Source organism: Schistocerca piceifrons, chromosome 2 (genome assembly GCF_021461385.2).
Source record: "Schistocerca piceifrons isolate TAMUIC-IGC-003096 chromosome 2, iqSchPice1.1, whole genome shotgun sequence".
Taxonomy (NCBI): Eukaryota; Metazoa; Arthropoda; class Insecta; order Orthoptera; family Acrididae; genus Schistocerca; species Schistocerca piceifrons.
In genome coordinates this window covers 897,989,183-898,004,815 of record NC_060139.1, presented here as the reverse complement: position 1 = coordinate 898,004,815, position 15,633 = coordinate 897,989,183, and the positions used below count along the sequence as shown (strand labels likewise).

Sequence of the window (15,633 nt, the reverse complement as noted above, 5' to 3'; positions counted from 1 at the left end):
TATTTTTAAAAATTTTATGTTAATTGTGGTGTTTGGACGGTTCTTATTATCCTTAAATCCTTAAGAGGTGGTGTCTTTTTTCTTGTGAGTTTTGTTTTTACACTTGTTCATCGCATTACTCTTGTCTCTGTTTGCATTATCTCAAGTGAAAGGTTTTGTTGTGATGCTCTTTGTAACAATCTACAATGATTTGTTGTTTATTTTTTGTTCATTGAAATTTAGTAAAGGTACACAATTTATTATTGGTAAGTCAACTCAGTCTGTCGACTACATCTTTCTTCCCACTGCTCAATAGCACCACAGCATAATAATAAAGTGAGACGAAAAATCTGTTTGAAAAATTTGGTGTCTTCCTGAAACCATTCAAACGAGAAACAGCAATTAAGAAAACACTGCACCACAACAGCATGGTAAAATTATTTGATTAACAGGATAACAAGAGTGTGGCTACAGAGGTACATACTTTAGTATAAATACATGACGACATGGGTGCAAGAACGCCGTAAATAAAATATTGTAGTTTTGAGGTACTCAAGTTTCAAAAATTACTGTATTAAAAAGCTGTCCTATGAGGTCATAGCATTGCAAACTGTCATGATAAGCTCCATTAGCCAGAAGAATTCAATGTAAATATTTCTATAATTTGGAGTTAAGAGTTGTTTTCCGAGTTTGAGTTACATCTTTCTACTATAAATAGTAGCATTTTATGCCTGTTTCGGAAAATATTGTTGTTTAATGACTGTGTGGAGGAAGACTGCCAACGGCTTTGCCGCAGTGGTAACACCGGTTCCCGTCAGATCACCGAAGTTAAGCGCTGTCGGGCTGGGCTAGCACTTGGATGGGTGACCATCCGGTCTGCCGACCGCTGCTGGCAAGCGGAGTGCACTCAGCCCTTGTGAGGCAAACTGAGGAGCTACTTGATTACTTGATTGAGAAGTAGCGGCTCCAGTCTCCGACACTGACATACGGCCGCGAGAGCGGTGTGCTGACCACGTGCCCCCCCCCCCCCCCCCCCCATAACCGCATCCTGTGACGCCTGTGGGCCGAGGTTGACAGGGCGGCCGGTCGGAGCCGTTGGGCCATCCTGTCCTGTTCGGGAGGAGTTCAGTTTGGTTTAGTTTCATAGAGGAAGACAGGGAAGTTTAGGCAAGATTTAATTTATTAATTTTTGCGTACTATTCAGATGCTTTTCTGATAATCTGTTCTGTAATTTCATATCTGAATTTCTAATTTTTAAGAACACTGACTGATTTAACGCTTGTATTGTTCTGTTTAAAACTTTTGAAAATCGTCATCCTGCATTAGAGATACAGTTTAAAAATAGAAGTGAACGGATTGGAGCTGATAGTGAGTATTCACCCTACTCTTTTTGTCAATGACACCTCAAGGTATCGATATTTTTCTTTCGATACATTTACGGCTATGATACTTTCCTTACGTAGGTATTTATTTGTCGGTCATCAGATATTAATTGTCTTTCACGCAATTACATTAAGCCTGTCATTCTAATTTGACCCTTTTCTGGTCAATAGCGCTTAGAATTTAATATAGTAACTTTACACGCTTATCCAAGCGTAGTCATCAAATACTATCACCGACCCCAAGTAATTGAAAAATGGGTTATTCATCCCCCATATTTTTAGCCTGCTTCCAGCTGATGGTATTTTGTCTGTCCTACGTGCATGCGTGGAATTTGCTATCCCACATAGGCCTATATAGTTTCAGCCTATCCACGTTCTACAGTTCTATAAAATCGTCCTCGAGCTAGGACATTATACATACACACGCATTAACTTCCTGTGCCTTTGACCCGGTCATCGGATAACTTTCGTAACACATTTTATGCCAATCACATGAAAGAAGACGATTTCTCAATTTGCGCGTGCGCGTTCCTTTCTGACATTCTCACAGCCTAGCTGCTGGCGCCACCTCAGTTTACCTGGGAGCCCGCGGCCCACAGACGGTTGGCTGGGGTGAGGAAGCACGCTTCTGACGTTTAAGCTAAGTACATCTATTGACGTGGTACACACGTACCGTTTATTTTACATTTTATGCGAGTCTTTTGCCCTTGTGGGCGTTCTGTATTAATGTTAGACCATGCTTCTTTAGGCAGTTTGTAGTTTTAGTGTGTTCCGAAGAAGGCGTGGTTATCCGCGCCGAAACCCAGGTCAACATCCGGTTTCTATTTTCAATCGAGGCGGATTCTTTATAATTATTAACTTATGTGTAAAGTATAAATACGTTTCGTTCGATACCGTATCCGTTCTCAGCTCGCTGTCGCTCTTCTTAGAACCTCCGGCCAACCGTTCAGCACAAGAGAGAGAGAGAGAGAGAGAGAGAGAGAGAGAGAGAGAGAGAGAGGGAGAGAGTGGGAGGGAGGGAGGGGAAGAGAGATAACACTAGTCTTGCTTATGGGTTTCCCTGCGTCACGGGTTATACATTTTTCTGAATTTAATTTTGATTATTCGTTTTTGACAGTCCCAGAATTGAGTGGCCCATATTTGGTCAAAATAGTCTAAGTGCAAAGTAGATATCCACGACCGCGGACACGTCGGAACGTGTCAAACGTGTGTGCAGTAAGCGTTCGATCATCCTCCGTCGTTTCTACAGTTCTCACAGCTTGGTCGACGTGTGAGAGAGTCGTATATAATACTTCTCGACAGGTGGGTGAAAAATACATCGCACCTAATACTACTCCATAATGTAGCCGACCCTGGCTCAGTTATGGAAGAAAGTGAGCGGGCTTCTCGCTTTGTGCTTTGTTGTCTGCTCACGAGCCGATTGGCACTGATTGTGCCGTTAAGTTTAGAACACATGCAATATACATGACCTGCATTTTGTAAACACCACTACACAGCTCTAATGCTAACGGCTATCCGCATACAGAAATGCACGCGTGACCATCTTAAGTAGATACACCTATCTGCTTGCGTAGAGAACACGCTTCCCACCCTGATGAAGACGCTGATGTGTCATGGCATGGCGGCCATAAGACACCGAAAGCAGTGAGGGTCCAGTGTAATGCCTACTCGGGCACTGCCCACAACTCACGTACATTGGTGCTGCTCCGAGACGCTCTCATCTCGTTGTGCTCGATAGAAACGATGCTCAGTGACCGGTGGTGGAGGATCGGGAAGGAGTGGCGGCTGGCACTAATTACCCCCGTGTCTGCGCAGTGTTCCTCAAACCATCCTCACGCAGTTCGGCGGGCGATGGTTGAACCGTGAATTTACATTCAAAACCTTTTCTTAAGAATTTACTTTATTTACTAGCGATTCATCAAGAACATTAACATATTTAATCATACTATGTGAGCGTGGAAGTAGTTGCCAGTGGGTATCTGATGAAAACAAATAAAATTTCTTTCGACAATGGAAATTTTATTCCTAAAAACCTTTTTTTCTTAAAACAGATTTAAAATTATAATCAGAAAGTACCCTCTAAATATCAAGTTACAACTTATTCCGAGGCAGAAAGAACAAATATTGACAGTATGAGCTTTCGGGCTGAGATCCTTGCCGCTCCCTTTTCACACGGCCGTAGTCGCGGCCGCTAACAACAACCTCTGAAAGACTTCACTGGTGCAAATCTGCAACACACCAGATTACCTTAAACTAAAAATTTTAACAACTCACACAAGCACATAGACTATGCACCCCATAGGAGGGATGGTAGTGGTACAAAACACTAACATAAAAAAATTAACTTGCCACCGAAGGTGCAACTTGATTTTAAAAAAAGCTCTTACGGTGGAAGGGTGGCAACTTTATATACTCAAATGACCATTTAAAAAACAACCCATGAAATATAGTCTTACATAAAACATGCTCTACATTACACATATACCGCCTCTCAAGATGATAGGCAAGATAAAAACATATCTCAGGAATTCGCCGTTACACCGAAGCCGATAAACATGACAGAGGCAGCTATTAACGTACGGCAGACCAACAGACAGACAGACAGACAGACACTAACTGCCTAACAAATGCGAAAGGGAGATAGACGAGCAAGCTGGGTACGAGACACTGACCATGAAAACAAGTGGAATTTAACAAGTAAATGAAACAACTTCTAAAAAACCTGCGATATCTGGCGAAGACCTGGCGCAGCACCCCCAAAACGCTCTCCCGAACCGTCCGCTGCCAGCCGCTTCAACGGACGGAGGAAGGCGCGCCGATCTCCCGTCTCACGGCGTCGCAGCTCGCGCCGGCCAACCCAATGTCGTGGATTGACTCCTGTTGCTCTCGTGCCGGCCGCGAAGCCACTACCCCTCGCTGTACGGCGCGGCCACTGGACTGACGTGGCCACCTCACATGCGCCGACGCTCAAGATGGACAAGTCATGTTATGTATGTTATGTCCAACCGATCGATCCAACCGCCAATGACCATTGCCTGAAGAAACTCGAGGAGACTGGCGGCCTAACACATACTAGCACTCCAAACGACAGAGAGCCACTGACTGCCTCACACTGACCTGGCTGCCCAACTGACTAGACTCGCCCTTTTTTTTTTTTTTTTCTTTATTGTGATTTCATGCCCCTGCCCCATATGGGCAGGGGAGGGCTGTCAGCAGCACAATCCGCCGCTCTTCAGCCGAGTGACATGACAACTAAAACAAGAATAAAAGAATACATACATAAGGAGGTAAAAAAGGGGAACATAAAACAGAGTAAGGGGAGAAAATGGAGCTAAAAATACACTGACATGTAGACGTTCATTGGGGACAGTTAAAAAAGTCACCATAAAGTTAAAAAAAAAAACACAGTTGGCGATTCGTAAAACGCAGAGAAGACACTGGATGCGCATCCACAGGTTAAAAGTTGGCCACAGTATTAAAAACACTCCGAAACAACACACTTAAAACCCACTGGGAGCACACACGACGAAGAATAAAACTACCAGGACGGACCTGCCGAGGGAAAGGTCAGAGAGGATGGAAAAGGAGGGGAGAGCATGGGGCAGCTGGGGAAGCGGCGGGATGAAGAAAGGAGGGGTAACTGTGGGTTCACGAAGAGGTAGGAGACACATGGGGCGGGAGAGGAAAAGGGAAGACACTAGACTCGCCCTTATAGCGCCCCTTAAATGCACGTGAACAGGCAATCTTTCCCCTTTCCCACCAGAGGTAGACACCAAAGCTGCGATTGCCACAGCGGCGCCACCACCAGAAACGGAGGGCGACTACTTGACACAACGCGCTGCGGCGAGCTCTTCAAAAATGTAATTCTTACCACGGCTCAATGGTGTGGTGCAATGTCTTGTCGACGGTGTATGTCGCCTGCATACTATCGTCAAACAAACAGACGCACGTCATCTGGCAGTAGATTTCTCTATCTTTCACCAGCGGGAGGTGTAAACAAACCGTTTCATTTCTTTTAATTATCCATCACATGAGAATACCTGCACCACATGCCTGTATGGTATCGTATTGTCAGGTGCCACACGTCACCTTATTGTGCCTCTCAGTGTACTACAGCCCTGCCGTGCAAAGCGAGACATCAGTCGAGGAGATCTTACTCTGTGTCCTTTGACCTCTGTGCTGCACGACGTGTGGTGAGCATAGGATCACGTGTGGAGGGATGGATCCCGTACGCCCACAGATAGGGGTCGGATCTGGATGGTATGTTCGTGTCCATCGTTTAATAACGAAGTTGTTTTTTGAACTTTGGAGAGTCATTCCATTGTTTGCGATAGTCGGCAGCAAATCCCCGTCATCAATGTCCGACGACGGTTTTTCTAACCATGAGATACTGACGACACGCCGTTGTCACTATGGAACCCATCATGTCTAGCTATTAAGATACCATGGTATGTCAAATCCATCACAAAGTTACGATGTGGCCACGACTGGATATGCTGACGTCTACATGACAACTCCACAATGCACGCTTAAGTGTTTGAGAGAAGGTTCATGGAACCTCTTTCAGACTATTTAATGACCGTTCCTCTCTCGAATAGCTCGTGGAAAAAAATGAAGATCTAAATCTTTCCGTCCGAGCTCTGAGTTGTTTTGCCACCGTGCCTTCTTTTTTAATTCTTAAAACTAGCAATAGCTCGCACCAAAAATTGACAACAGAAGAGAATTATCATATACAAAAATCAATATCCCAAGGAAAAATTGTATTAAATGAAAACACATTGCTCTGCAATAAGACACTATTTGCCTCAAAAGAGGAACTGTATAAATAACCACCCCTACTCCCCCTCCCCCCCATTTCCAAACACACGCTCGCGCGCGCGCACACACACACACACACACACGCACGCACACACACATACCATGCAATTATACTCCCTACCCTCTCTGCCACACAGTATGTATGTGCCACCGATTTCACAAGACACTTTATTCAACGAGAATGGATGTCCGCCCCGGTAACTGAGTGGTCAGCGCGACAGAATGTCGATCCTGAGAGTCCGGGTTCGATTCCCGGCTGGGTCGGAGATTTTCTCCGCTCAAGGACTGGGTGTTGTGTTGTCCTAATCATCATCATTTCATCCTCATCGACGCGCAAGTCGCCGAAGTGGCGTCAAATCGAAAGACTTGCACCCAGCGAACGGTCTACCCGACTGGATGCCCTAGTACACGACATTTACCGAGAATGGAGACAGAAACTTGGGGTGGATTTCAGTTTACACGTAGGGATACCAATTTTTTATTTTCAACAGAGCCATTCGATTTAAAAGGTTGTATCTTTTACACGCTTGAAGACTCAACCTTGAGGTAGTTTATACAATTATTTTTTGAATCAAAGTTGTACTTACCGTTCACAAATGTTCAGTGACCTCCACCAGCCACACGACAAACGGACTAAATTCTTGTGAAACTTGATGAGTATTTTTGAAACGCCCAAGTGTCCATACTTGATTCTCTCATCAGTAGGCCCAAGAAAAATTGTATGGTAGAGTCTTCCATCTGGTTTCCTCTTGACCAGTAAACCGAAAAACGGCAGTTCCGTTCCCATTTCTACAGTAGGGGTTGCGTCGTGTATGATCGGTTGCATTACACAGCAACATCAGAAGCGATAGATGTTTCGCTTGATCGTCAGATTTGCGTTGTTTGTAGGCGGAATAAAAGATAATCAAGTTTTCCGGTAGTCGAGTAGCGTATCCCAATCACCTAGTGCGGATTATCATACACCGACTGAACATTCAGAAACGTGGAAGAACTATATAATCAATATCGGTGCCTGAGAGAAACGAAAACTCGACTATCGTGCAACTCTCCTTGGTTATTAGACTTCCAAGGATTTAGAGACCATTGAGTGGTATTGACCTAGACCTCTGAATCCTGCGAATGGATCATAAGAGGACTATAGAATCTCTGGACACCTTATCAACTCCGAGCCTCTCACCTTCTCTCCACAAGGCCGACCTTCTTCGCGTACAGAACATCAGATTTTAATATCTGAATTGGACTCTCATAAATACAGCTTTCCACATAATGAGACTTTCACTCTGCAGCGAAGTGTGCGCTGATATGAAACTTCTTGGCAGATTAAAACTGTGTAAAGTTTGGAAGGTAGGAGACGAGGTACTGGCGGAAGTAAAGCTGTGAGGACGGGACGTGAGTCGTGCTTGGGTAGCTCAGTTGGTAGAGCACTTGTCCGCTATAGGCAAAGGTCTCGAATTGGAGTCTCGGTCCGGCACACAGTTTTAATCTGCCAGGAAGTTTCAGCTTTTCACATGATTATGGCTACCCTCAAATTGAATGTACATGTTCGGATTGCGTTTTTAAATTCCTGAACTATTGCCGTAATACTTTGTCTTATTACTACGATAACATACCACTAACCGCCCTTTGAGCGATGCACTTCTGTCAAGAGTGTGATCCTGCACACTTCATTGAGCCTGTCGTCGCACTTCTTAATACACACGAATCTGCTCAGATGATAGATGTAGGTCACACAATTGCCTTCTACCCTCATCGGACAAAAGCTCATTCCCCTTTTTATGTTGGGTTGCATTATGTCCACTTCTCAATAATGAAGTATCTTTTCTAAGTTATGGATGTTATTCCTGGTATCTGATGTACCGTAGTATTGTCTCATTTTGCAATACGGCCAAAACGTCCTTCCTGGCCCGATCAGAAACCTTTTCCGTTAAGCTCTGGTTTTCGACGTTTCGCTGTCACAGCTTGTAAATAACATAACCATTTCATGTTTTTTTCCAATTATCCATAGGATCTGATACGACACGATGAAGGTATTCAGTACGCTTGCCACGAGGCTCATGGAGAATTACTGAGATGCCGATATTGCACACACTGGTATGGCACATCGCTTTTTACCTAGCAGTAATCACTTTCCAGCAGCTCTACTCCGCGCCTGTTTTGTCTGTGCCAAGTGTGCGCGGACAGCTGCTCCAAGTTTTTCCCTTCATCAGTGACAACGAGTGATTGGTGGCTGCTGTGACGTAACCGACGTGCAGCACGCACCAGCGCGCGGAATATTACAGCGGCTGGTTGTGTGCTCAAGATGAAGGCCAAACTGTTATGCCAACAGACCATTCAGGGTTCTACAGTCTTGAAGCTAATATAACTACAATTAAAATTAGAGCTATACGTTTTCGCTAGCTACTTATTTAGTTACTTTGTATTCATTCCGTTGAATTACATGTAACACGTCTGCATTAACTGTAGCTAGTGGAAAGAATTTCTTCAGGAGTAAAACTGTCAAATTGTTTTTGAGAACCTGTGGGTCCGTCATTAAAATCCTTCAAATCTTACTTACAGAAAAAAATATCGCAACGCCAGGAAGGAGCTGTGCGGCATAAACGAAGTTAGTAGGCGTGTTTCTACGTCTGAAAGACGATGTAGATTCCAGTTTCGCGCCATTCTCTTAAGAGTGGCGCTAGTAACGCCACTATGAATATGCGATTTTTTTTCTTTATTTTTATTTTCACGCCTGATGCAGGTAGACCAGCAGCGGCATACTACGCCGCTCTTCGGCCACAGATAAAACTAATGATACAAAAGAAGACAATCGCAGAACAGACATGGTGGATATACAAACGTAGATATACAAAAGTAAAACACACGGAGCCGTTCACAGGCGCAGAGTCCAAAATAAAAATGTTCAGACACGTGGACATGCACAGAGATGACAGATGACACACGCAAAGGGTGGAGCACAAACAATTAAACACTGGAACACTTGAGCACGAACACGACGGCACACAAAAACACTAGCAGATGATCTCCAGCACGTGAAAGTTCACTACACATGTACCAGTGGCAGAGGATATGGGAGGGGGAGGAAAGGAGGTAGGGGATAGGGGAATCGCGGGGGGAGGAGAGAGGGAGGAAGGGAGGAGGGAGAGAAGGGAGAGACAAGCGGGTGAGGGGGATCAAGTTTGCGGGAGGTGTAGAGGATCCGTATCCGTTCGAGGAAGAGGAGGATGCGAATCAGGGTTGCTTTAAAGACGCACAGTAATGGTCGTGAGCGTTGGTTACGTTTGATATTGGCCGTGGTGAGCTGAAGTTAGTCATGAATGCCACAAAGACGCCGTTATCAACAACTCACTGAGTTTGAACAAGGTTGTATAACAGGGCTACAAGATACTGGATGCCCCTTCTGCGATACTGCAGAAAGACTTGGCAGCAATATAGCCGCTGTATACGATAGCTGGCAGGTGTGATCATGAGAACGCACGGTTGCAAGAAGACTGGGTTCTGGATGGCCACGAAGCGCTACCGCGAGGGAAGACCATCGCGTTGTGTATAGCTCTGACACATCGCACTGGATCTGCAGCAGCAATTTGAGCAGCAGCTGGCATCACAGTGACACAGCGAACTGTTACAAATAGGTTAACTACAGTACAGCTCCCAGCCAAATGCCCTGTAGCGTGCATTACATTGACACCAAACCGCCGCCATTTGCGACTTCAGTGGTGGCAAAAGAGAGCTCGATGGAGGGCATGTTCAGTGGTGCCAAACGAGAACTGCTTGGAGGGCAGAGCCGGCCGGAGTAGCCGAGCAGTTCTAGGCGCTACAGTTGGGAACCGCACGACCGCTACGTTTGCAGGTTCGAATCCTGCCTCGGGCAGGGATGTGTGTCATGTCCTTAGGTTAGTTAGGTTTAAGTAGTTCTAAGTTCTAGGGGACTGATGTCTTCAGAAGTTAAGTCCCATAGTGCTCAGAGCCATTTGAACCATTTTTTTAGAGGGCAGAGTGCAGATCTGTTACGTCTTCTGACGAAAGCTGGTTCTGCCCCGGTGGCAGCGATGGCCGTGTGTTGATTAGGAGCAGGCGAGTTGAAGGTCTGTGACCATCATGTCTGCGTGCTAGAGACACTGGACCTATATCTGGAGCTATGGTTTGGGGCGTGATTTCTTATGACAGCAGGAGCGCTCTCGTGGTTATTCCACGGCATCTTCCCTGCAAATTTGTATGTCACTCTAGTGATTCGACCTGTTGCGCTGCCTTTCATGAACAGAATTCCAGGGGGTGTTTTCTAACATGATAACGCCAGCCTACATACTGCTGTTGTAACACAACATGCTCTATGGAGTGTCGACTGGTTACCTTGGTCTGCTCTGTCACTGGATCTGTCTCCCATCGAGCATACACGGGATTTCATCAGACAACTCCAGCGCTACCCACAACCAGCATTAACTGTCCCTGTATTGACCGACCAAGGGCAACAGGCATGGAACTCCATCCTGACACCGACACGTATTCAACACAATGCATGCCCGTTTGCATGGTTGCATTCAACATTTTGTTGGTTCCATCGGTTATTAATAATCAGCATTCCACATTTGCAATGGCTTATCTCGTTATTACATTGAACTGTGATTTTTCAAAGTTAATCACTTAAAATATTTTACCTAGAAAAATGGATTCCAGATATTTCATTATTCTGCATTAATTATTTTTTGGTGCTGCGATAATCTTTCCGTCAGTGTATTTTAAATGTATGTTGCAGAGTGCTAGCCACATATTTGAACAGCAGATAAGGATCTGCTACCAATGTAAGGATCGCACCTCGGCGCTGAGATCACTAAGTTGCTCGTGCAGTTCTTTTTAATCAGGACCGTCGTCTAGTGAACAGATCTCACACGTAGGAAAACGTACTACGAAGCAAAGTAAGTATCTCCAGATCGTGCGACATACTTTGACCTTTGCGTATTTTCAACGACCCAAATTGCTTGCTTTTGTGACAAACATCTTCTTTACGATCCAACTTAATTTTCCGAAAATATTATCAGAGAAGGAATGATTATACACATACACAGGAATCAGTTACGTTAATTCTCGGTATAAATTGTGAACAATATTTAAATCACAGCAGTCATCTTTTGCCCATTATCATTTATCTTTTCCTAGAAAACCAAAAACCTCTGCTTCACTAATCACATCAGTGTTATACAATTGAAATTAGCACCAACATAGCTGTGTATATAAAAAATTAAATTTCGTGTGGTTTATTTCAACTGACGATCAGTGAATTAGAAGCTGCTTCTCTACTGATCGTAAATTGCTACGTAATTCAGAATCCTGTCCGAATTTGTCCCATTTATGCTTGTAGTACCCACAAAGGAAAGTCCCCCGTTTCTCTAGTTAGGGAAGCTTCATACGCGAGTATACAGCCACGCAACATTGCCCTTCGGAATCCACAACAAACTGTTATGATCCCCGCATGATATTTCTTACACCTCCCAGCAACTACCTATTCCAAAGCCTCGTTGCGGTGGACACACCGGTTCCCGTCAGACCACCGAATTTAAGCACCATAAGAGGTGGCTAGTAGTTGGATCGATGACCGTCCGAGACTGCCATGCGCTGCTGGCAAACGGAATGCACTCAACTTTGTGAGGCAATTGAGGAGCTTGAGTCTGGGAAGTGGTAGCTCCAGGCCACGAAAACTGACACACGGTCGAGACAACAGTGTGCTGACCCCACGCCCATCCATAGCCGCATCCGTTGGCGCCTCTGGGCTGAGGATGTTACAACAGTCGGTCGATATAGTTCGGAGGAAGCAATTACCAATATCAGCTGGAAAGCGACATATGAAGCAACAGACAGTTCATATGTTGTGCTATTAATTCATATTATTTGTGCTTTGCCGATTGTCTTTCAATCTTTCAAATGTATTTACTCACTTAGATATGTTATTCATCTATGCAGCTGCATACATTTTAGCAGTGTATAGTCTGACAGGTTCCAATTTATGATCTGGTTTTCCTCATGTCCGTATTACTTACGTTAGTTTCTCTTTGTTTCATTTTCAAAGAATAGATGAGCCCTCCAGTATGAGGAAAATAATTGTTTGTGTATGCAAAAAAGTTTAGCCTATCATGATGGTTTATAGAGATGTTTTCACTAGCATGTGCCAGGTCACTCTGATAGTATTCCTAGTGACACACGAAAAGGAATACACATACAGCGTATCGACACATCTCTTCTACTGAACAAATGTCCATAGCTCTTAAGGTATATACTTTAGAGCCAATGTTTACGAGACATTTTTTTCTTGTTTTCCCCAATAACGGTATATCTCATTGTCAGATGCATCAGAACAATTTTTGGTTGTCGCTTGCGACACGTTCGTCCGGGCTTCGGTTTCCTACCCCAGACTGATACATTTATCCTCCTCTGTCATTCCTGAAAGTTTGTAACATCACCACGGAATTATCCTGTATACATTGTACGTCTAAGGTACTACTTTTCGTTATCTTAGAATGTTGACGCTCGAGCTCACCAACTGGATAAAATTTGGCAATATATCCCTCAGGAGGGCATCCAGCAATACTATCAGTCAATGCCAAGCCGAAAACTGCTTGCATAATGGAGCTCTTTCTCCTCAGTGATCTTCCAGTTTTTCTGAAATTGTAATCATTAGTTTGTCTGTACACGTACATCACATCTACCTAAATAATACACCAGTTACTTCTGTTCTGCTTCCTAACATGCAAGAGAATTTCTTTGACGACAACGACGACGTCAAATATGCTGCTGGGGCTTATTCGAACATGATAATATGATATCCATTTAGTGAGCTAGAAACGAGAGAGCAACAGTGTTACAACTCCGTTATTATATTGTCACAAGTCAAGTTTTGTTCATTCTGTGCATAACTAAAGCTTTACAGGCCTCCACGGAAATGAAAACAATTTTTCTGCACTACTGTAACAATGTACTGTACTGCGAAAGCAAAGAGAGCTTCACCGCAAGTTTAAACGCAGCCAAAACCTCTCAGACAAACAGAAGCTAAACGATGTTAAAGTTAGCGTAAGGACGGCTATCCGTGAAGCGTTCAGTGAATTCGAAAGTAAAATTATATGTACCGACTTGACAGAAAATCCTAGGAAGTTCTGGTCTTACTTTAAATCAGTAAGTGGATCGAAACAGCAAATCCAGATACTCTGGGATGATGATGGCATTGAAACAGAGGATGACACGCGTAAAGCTGAAATACTAAACACCTTTTTTCCAAAGCTAAATCCTCGCACAAACGAAAAAATGGCTGACATCGAAATAAGTGTCCAAGGAATAGAAAAGCAACTGAAATCACTCAACAGAGGAAAGTCCACTGGACCGGACGGGTTACCAATTCGATTCTACACAGAGTACGCGAAAGAACTTGCCCCCCTTCTAACAGCCGTGTACCGCAAGTCTCTAGAGGAACGGAAGGTTCCAAATGATTGGAAAAGAGCACAGGTAATCCCAGTCTTCAAGAAGGGTCGTCGAGCAGATGCGCAAAACTATCGACCTATATCTCTGACATCGATCTGTTGTAGAATTTTAGAAGACGTTTTTTGCTCGCGTATCATGTCATTTATGGAAACTCAGAATGTACTCTGTAAGAATCAACATGGATTCCGGAAACAGCGATCGTGTCAGACCCAACTCGCCTTATTTGTTCATGAGACCCAGAAAATGATAGATACAGGCTCCCAAGTAGATGCCATTTTCCTCGACTTCCGGAAGACGTTCGATACGGTTCCGCACTGTCGCCTGATAAACAAAGTAAGAGCCTACGAAATATCAGACCAGCTGTGTGGCTGGATTGAAGAGTTTTTAGCAAACAGAACACAGCATGTTGTTCTCAATGGAGAGACGTCTACAGACGTTAAAGTAACTTCTGGCATGCCACAGGGGAGTGTTATGGGACCATTGCTTTTCACAATATACACTCCTGGAAATTGAAATAAGAACACCGTGAATTCATTGTCCCAGGAAGGGGAAACTTTATTGACACATTCCTGGGGTCAGATACATCACATGATCACACTGACAGAACCACAGGCACATAGACACAGGCAACAGAGCATGCACAATGTCGGCACTAGTACAGTGTATATCCACCTTTCGCAGCAATGCAGGCTGCTATTCTCCCATGGAGACGATCGTAGAGATGCTGGATGTAGTCCTGTGGAACGGCTTGCCATGCCATTTCCACCTGGCGCCTCAGTTGGACCAGCGTTCGTGCTGGACGTGCAGACCGCGTGATGTTGGGGCGTGAGCGGAAGACGGCCTAACGGTTTGCGGGACCGTAGCCCAGCTTCATGGAGACGGTTGCGAATGGTCCTCGCCGATACCCCAGGAGGAACAGTGTCCCTAATTTGCTGGGAAGTGGCGGTGCGGTCCGCTACGGCACTGCGTAGGATCCTACGGTCTTGGCGTGCATCCGTGCGTCGCTGCGGTCCGGTCCCAGGTCGACGGGCACGTGCACCTTCCGCCGACCACTGGCGACAACATCGATGTACTGTGGAGACCTCACGCCCCACGTGTTGAGCAATTCGGCGGTACGTCCACCCGGCCTCCCGCATGCCCACTATGCGCCCTCGCTCAAAGTCCGTCAACTGCACATACGGTTCACGTCCACGCTGTCGCGGCATGCTACCAGTGTTAAAGACTGCGATGGAGCTCCGTATGCCACGGCAAACTGGCTGACACTGACGGCGGCGGTGCACAAACGCTGCGCAGCTAGCGCCATTCCACGGCCAACACCGCGGTTCCTGGTGTGTCCGCTGTGCCGTGCGTGTGATCATTGCTTGTACAGCCCTCTCGCAGTGTCCGGAGCAAGTATGGTGGGTCTGACACACCGGTGTCAATGTGTTCTTTTTTCCATTTCCAGGAGTGTATATAAATGACCTAGTAGATAGTGTCGGAAGTTCCATGCGGCTTTTCGCGGATGATGCTGTAGTATACAGAGAAGTTGCAGCATTAGAAAATTGCAGCGAAATGCAAGAAGATCTGCAGCGGATAGGCACTTGGTGCAGGGAGTGGCAACTGACCCTTAACATAGACAGATGTTATGTATTGCGAATACATAGAAAAAAGGATCCCTTATTGTATGATTATATGAGAGCGGAACAAACACTGGTAGCAGTTACTTCTGTAAAATATCTGGGAGTATGCGTGCGGAACGATTTGAAGTGGAATGATCATATAAAATTAATTGTTGGTAAGGCGGGTGCCAGGTTGAGATTCATTGGGAGAGTCCTTAGAAAATGTAGTCCATCAACAAAGGAGGTGGCTTACTCGTACAACCTATACTTGAGTATTGCTCATCAGTGTGGGATCCATACCAGGTCGGGTTGACAGAGGAGATAAAGAAGATCCAAAGAAGAGCGGCGCGTTTCGTCACAGGGTTATTTGGTAAGCGTGATAGCGTTACGGAGAT

At 45.0% G+C, this 15,633-nt stretch overlaps 1 pseudogene; it reads left to right on the top strand.

Annotated features, from left to right (window-relative positions):
* The first annotated feature begins 756 nt into the window (after positions 1–756).
* Positions 757–874, top strand: LOC124778353 (annotated as a pseudogene).
* Positions 875–15,633: the final 14,759 nt, after the last annotated feature.